Genomic DNA, 6,000 nt, shown 5'->3' on the forward strand with positions numbered 1-6,000 from the left:
GAGTTCCTCTTCACTTTCTGCCATAAGGGTGGTGTCATCTGCATATCTGAGGTTATTGATATTTCTCCCGGCAATCTTGATTCCAGCTTGTGTTTCTTCCAGTCCAGCGTTTCTCATGATGTACTCTGCATATAAGTTAAATAAACAGGGTGACAATATACAGCCTTGACGAACTCCTTTTCCTATTTGGAACCACTAGAATACAATTTTTGGATGATGATATATTTCAAAATTTGAGAAAAAAATTGAAGATAATATGTACATAAAGTCAGTGGGGAATATTAAAGCTTTGAAAGCAGAAAGGTAACAAAATATGTATTCCATTTGCATAACAAAATTTTTTTAAGACTATTGCTTCCTATAATATAGTTTATGTGGGTGTGCATGCTCAGACCTGTTTGACTCTGCGACTCTCTGGACTGTAGCCAGCCAGGCTCCTCTGTCCATTGGATTCTCCAGGCAAGAATACTGGAGTGAATTGCCATTTCCTTCTCCAGGGGATTTTCCCAACCCAGGGATCAAATCCGAGTCTCCTTTTGTCTCCTTCATTGGCAGGCACATTCTTTACCACTGAGCCACCTGGGAAGCCCAGTTTGGGTGGGTAGGTGTGTGCTATCTTGATCCAGTTTTGAGGTCCTAACTAGAAGCTGGTCAGTTTCTCTTCTTTAGATGATTAAGTCCATATCACCAAACACCACTCTTATCAGGCCCTCACACTCTGGAACCAACATATGCTCACCCTAATTGCCCTGGGGCCAGATATCAAACAACGAGCGACAGTCCCTGTGCCGAAGAACCTGCTGAAATTATTCAAATTAGCCAACCCCACACCCGTTTGCTCTCTTTCACTCCAGCAAAACCACAATAAAAGTGCTTGCCCACACTTCCCTTTGCTCTTCAGTGTGACTGACCTAGTGCGTCCCCTAAGAAGCCCTGGGTGGCATGCTGTGTTCTCCCCCAAGAGGTGTGAGTACAAAACACTGTAAAATTTTTTCCGGTTTTTCTCTGTTGATCTGCATCAGACTTGGTGATACCCAAGCCGAGATAATATGGTTAAAACAATTCCTTCCCACTGCAGCTTCTAGTTCAAAACTATCATGACTGGATAGGTGGAAAAGAGTCTGGCAGTAAGTTCCGTGCATCCATACTAGCTCCATCTTGGGTGCAGACTCCTGTCTCTGGTTCTTCATAGCAGTTTGTGCTCCCCATGGGCCAGTGAGCTAGGAGGCCAGGGTTGGCCAGCGATTTTTGAACCTCAATTCATATGGCAAAGAAGTGACAAGACAGAAGTGTGGGCCCAGGCCATGTGGGTTGCAGTTCTCCTTTTGAGAGCTCACTACATGCTAAGAATTTTCTTTCTCTTAAAAAAAAAAATAATTATTTACTTGGCTGCCCTTGATCTTAGCTGTGGCATGTGGAATCTAGTTCTCTGACCAGGGATGGAATCTGGGCCCCCTACATTGGGAGTGCAAAACCTTAGCAACTGGACCACCAGGAATGTCCCTAAGCATTTTCATTATCCATGATTTTGTCAGAAGTTCTCTATCTATCACTTGGGATTTATTAAGCAACAATGTGTCCTAACATTTTCATTTTGACCACTTCATTTATAAAAAATAAGTCCCCAGTTTTATCCTGGAAAATTGGAATAAATTTGAGATCTTTATCCTCATAATAGGAGTGCTTAACAATGTTGACTTTGAAAGCTTCTGAACTACAACAGATGAAAAAGGGGGATTAGAGTTTATAAGTTAAGAATCAGTTGGAGTGGTTTAGTGTGTAAATGGTAATGAGAGACAGGGGTGGGGGGGTGAGTGGACACAGAAGGAAAGGATAGGACTTATTCCTCTTAAGTGTAAGGAGAAACCAAAACTTTTCTGCATCACAGACAGCCTCATATCAGGAGTCATTAAAGCTACCTAAACTCTTGCTCTTGTCAGAGCATCCCAAGAGGCAGGCCACGTGGGGTGCTATAAAGAAACCAGGGGGGTGGCTTCATGCTGTAGCAACCTTCTAAGCAAAACATTGCTCAGAATTCCCTTCCCTGAGTCTTTCTGAATGACTAAGGGACTATAAGATTCTTCTGTGAGATCTAGGGGTAGAACCTGCCATAGCTTATCTTCCTTAGTGGGTGGCAGTGGCTGGCCTTGCAGCTGCTCCATTTCCCCTGCATCCTCTTTTTTTTTTCTCTCTCTTAATATTTATTTGACTGTGCCAGGTCTTAGTTGTGGACACAGGACCTTCAATCTTCATTGCAGCATGTGGGAATTTTTTTTTTTTTTTAGTTGTGGCTTGCAAGCTCTTAGTTGCAGCAGATAGGATTCAAACCCTGGGATTGAACCCAGGCCTGCTGCATTGGAAGTGAGGAGTCTTAGCCACTAGACCATCCCCCTACCAGATCTTCCTTAACTTCACTGACTCCTGGGCCAGGTATGAGTTTAGCATGGCAGTAAAGGGTCTTCTACTGAACACCCACAATTCCAAGGCAGGAAACATAAAGAGAACTGAAGTGAATTTCAACTCCAGCTTGGATATGTGACTTCCAGCTTGTTCCTGCTATCCCCCTCTTTACATCCATCTTCCCTTCCTGACAGAGACTGCTTAACCAGCTCCCACAGTGGCATAACTGTCAAATCCCTGTAACAAATTATATATGCACATTTCCTGATGGTTCTGTTCTTCTCTTTGAACCTTGACAGATAAAGGAATTTTTAGTTGTACTTGGAGAAGGCAATGGCACCCCACTCCAGTACTCTTGCCTGGAGAGTCCCATGGACAGAGGAGCCTGGTAAGGCTGCAGTCCATGGGGTCGCTAAGAGTCGGACACGACTGAGCAACTTCACTTTCACTTTTCACTTTCATGCATTGGAGGAGGAAATGGCAACCCACTCCAGTGTTCTTGCCTGGAGAATCCCAGGGACGGGGGTGCCTGGTGGGCTGCCGTCTATGGGGTCGCACAGAGTCGGACACAACTGAAGCGACTTAGCAGCAGCAGCAGCAGCATACAATATATTGGTACTTAGTGACATGGCTGAGTTCTTAATGTTCCTTCTTATCATACGTGGGAAATATAAATCACCTGATCTGACAGGCAGTTAACTATGCTGTCTTCCTGACAGATACCTTGGATTCTTTTTTTTTTTTTAAAGGAGTCCAGTATATACTTTCCTTAAATGATATATTCTGGTGTTGTGATTAAAATATATTTATATACATTAAGAAGTTCTATGAGACTTCCTTGGTGGTCCAGTGGTTAAGAATCCACTTTCCAAGGCATGCTTGTTCCCTGGTTGGGAAACTAAGATCCCACATTCCCCAGTGCACCTAAGCAGCTAGAGAAGCCCTTGTGCCACAATGAAGAACCAGCGCAGCAAAAAAAAAAAAAATGTTCCAGAAGGATGTAGCTAAAAGTGTTAACAATGGTTTCCTCCACTCTCCCTCTCTTCTGAATATTGGGACAGCTGCCTATTTCTATTATTCTACCCCTTCATCCTTTCTCTAAGGTTTCTCCAAGCTTATGGTGCCTCACTATAGCAAATTCACTTGCAGGCATCTGGCTGCACTCCTGAAACAAGTTATCTCTCTTTGCTCTTACAGGTCTCAACTGTCTAATTTCATTGGCTAAAAACAGAATCTGAGGAGCAATCTCATCAAAGGAAATGTTACATTTTTTTTCTGAAAAACCATTTCATAGGAGAGGGTGTGTGGGGGGAAATGCTAATAAAGACTATAAGTTTACATCTACCTTGTAATCTTTAATGCGTATGACTTACAAATATATCTATACTGACATATATACACTGTGAAAATATTTTAAGGAAACATCTGTAGTTGGGAAGCCACAGAGAGAGAGCTCTCACACACATTACTCATCTCAGTGTGTATAATACAGCAAGAAGAAGGAAGACTTCCTCTCAGCCTTGCAATAGCAAGCTGTAGGTACCTAGCAACAGTAAGCTGCCCTCACCTGTAGCCAGTGCTACCACACTGATTGCCTGCAGCCAATGAGAAGCCACCACCACTTTGAACTCTCATTTTCCTCCAATGAACTTTTATTTAAAATAACCCCAACTTCTCCCAGTTCCCTCCTTTCTTCTATAAAAAACACTCTCCTCTTTTGTTCTCCAGACTTGCCTTTGGTTCCCCATAGTTTGATTGTCCTGAATTGTAATTCCTTTGCTATTTCTGACTTAACTTGATTTTGCTGGCTACACTGCTTACCTTTTTCTTTGAAAAAAATTGACATACCATGGTGTCAGAAGTGGGATCTGAAGGTAATGAAACACCCCCAGACCTGTATGTGGTACTCACTTAAGCCCCTTGTGCCCTTCAATTTAATAGGTTATTATCTCCCTTTTGGTTCAGTAAGTCTCCTCTGAGATTCAAGTTCCATTCTTTTGGTTGAGCTTTCTAACTTTACTTGGGATCTGTTTTCTTAAAGATATCTTCCTTTTGGTGAGCACTCATTGGTTTCCAAGCCTCTGATTTTGATGTATGATGTAATCCCCTAAATTCTCTCAGGAGGGTACTCCTGGGGCCCCTGGCCTGTTTTATGTTAAAAAAAAAAAACTACGGTCCCTCCTTCTGCACAATCTTAATTTAATAGATCAAAGATAATTTAGAACTCCAGTGGCCATTAAGAGAAATTTCTGACCTCCCCAAACAGGTTTTTCTCAGAACCAAATTAAAAGACTGCAGCTCTAAAATTAAAAAGAGTGGGACTTCCTTGGTGGTCCAGTGCTTAAGACTCTGCACTTTCAATGCAGGGAGCATGGGTTCAATCCCTGGGTAGGGACTTGCTGCATGCTGAGTGCTGTGGCTAAAAAAACTAATTGATTAAATTAAAATTAAACAGATTGATGGGATAACTATTTTAATTGGTACCTGGAGACTTCCAAATGTATCCAAGATTCTAAAATTGCCTCTTTACAAAATACCATTTCTAAATTAACCAAGGAGAAAAAAAAACAGAAGACCATAAAAAGCTTCTGGGACTTCTTTTCCCTCTTCCCCACTCTGTCTCTGCAGCCAGCTTCCTCTTTCTCTTCTGCACTGTCCCCATCTCCTCTATTCTCTCAACTTCCTGATTCTCATCCTTTCACTGAATTTTCCTTTTTCTCTGAACCTCTCCATTTCTGCTTCTTTCCTGAATGTATTAAAACCTGTCCCTCTAAGGTTTGTGACATTGTACAGGAGACAGGAAGCAAGACCATCCCCAAGAAAAAGAAATGAAAAAAAGCAAAATGGCTGTCTGAGGAGGGCTTACAAATAGCTGAGAAAAGAAGACAAGCAAAAACCAAAGGAGAAAAAGAAAGATATACCCATTTGAATGCATAGTTCCAAAGAATAGCAAGGAGAGATATAAAAGCCTTCCTCAGTGATCAATGCAAAGAAAATAGAGAAAAACAATAGAATGGGAAAGATTAGAGATCTCTTCAAGAAAATTAGAGATAACAAGGGAACATTTCATGCAAAGATGGGCACAGTATAGGACAGAAATGGTATGGACCTAACAGAAGCAGAAGATATTAAGAAGAGGTGGCAAAAATACACAGAACTGTACAAAAAAGATCTTCATGACCCAGATAATCATGATTGTATGATCTCTCACCTAGAGGCAGACATCCTGAAATGTGAAGTCAAGTGGGCCTTAGGAAACATCACTATGAACAAAACTAGTGGAGGTGATGGAATTCCAGTGGAGCTATTTCAAATCCTGAAAGATGATGCTGTGAAAGTGCTGCACTCAATATGCCAGCAAATTTGGAAAACTCAGCAGTGGCCACAGGACTGGGAAAGGTCAGTTTTCATTCCAATCCCAAAGAAAGGCAATGCCAAAGAATGCTCAAACTACCGCACAATTGCACTCATCTCACACGCTAGTAAAGTAATGCTCAAAATTCTCCAAGCCAAGCTTCAACAATACGTGAACTGTGAAATTCCAGATGTTCAAGCTGGTTTTAGAAAAGGCAGAGGAACCAGAAATCAAATTGCCAACAT

Source organism: Bos indicus, chromosome 28 (genome assembly GCF_029378745.1).
Source record: "Bos indicus isolate NIAB-ARS_2022 breed Sahiwal x Tharparkar chromosome 28, NIAB-ARS_B.indTharparkar_mat_pri_1.0, whole genome shotgun sequence".
NCBI classification, from domain to species: Eukaryota; Metazoa; Chordata; class Mammalia; order Artiodactyla; family Bovidae; genus Bos; species Bos indicus.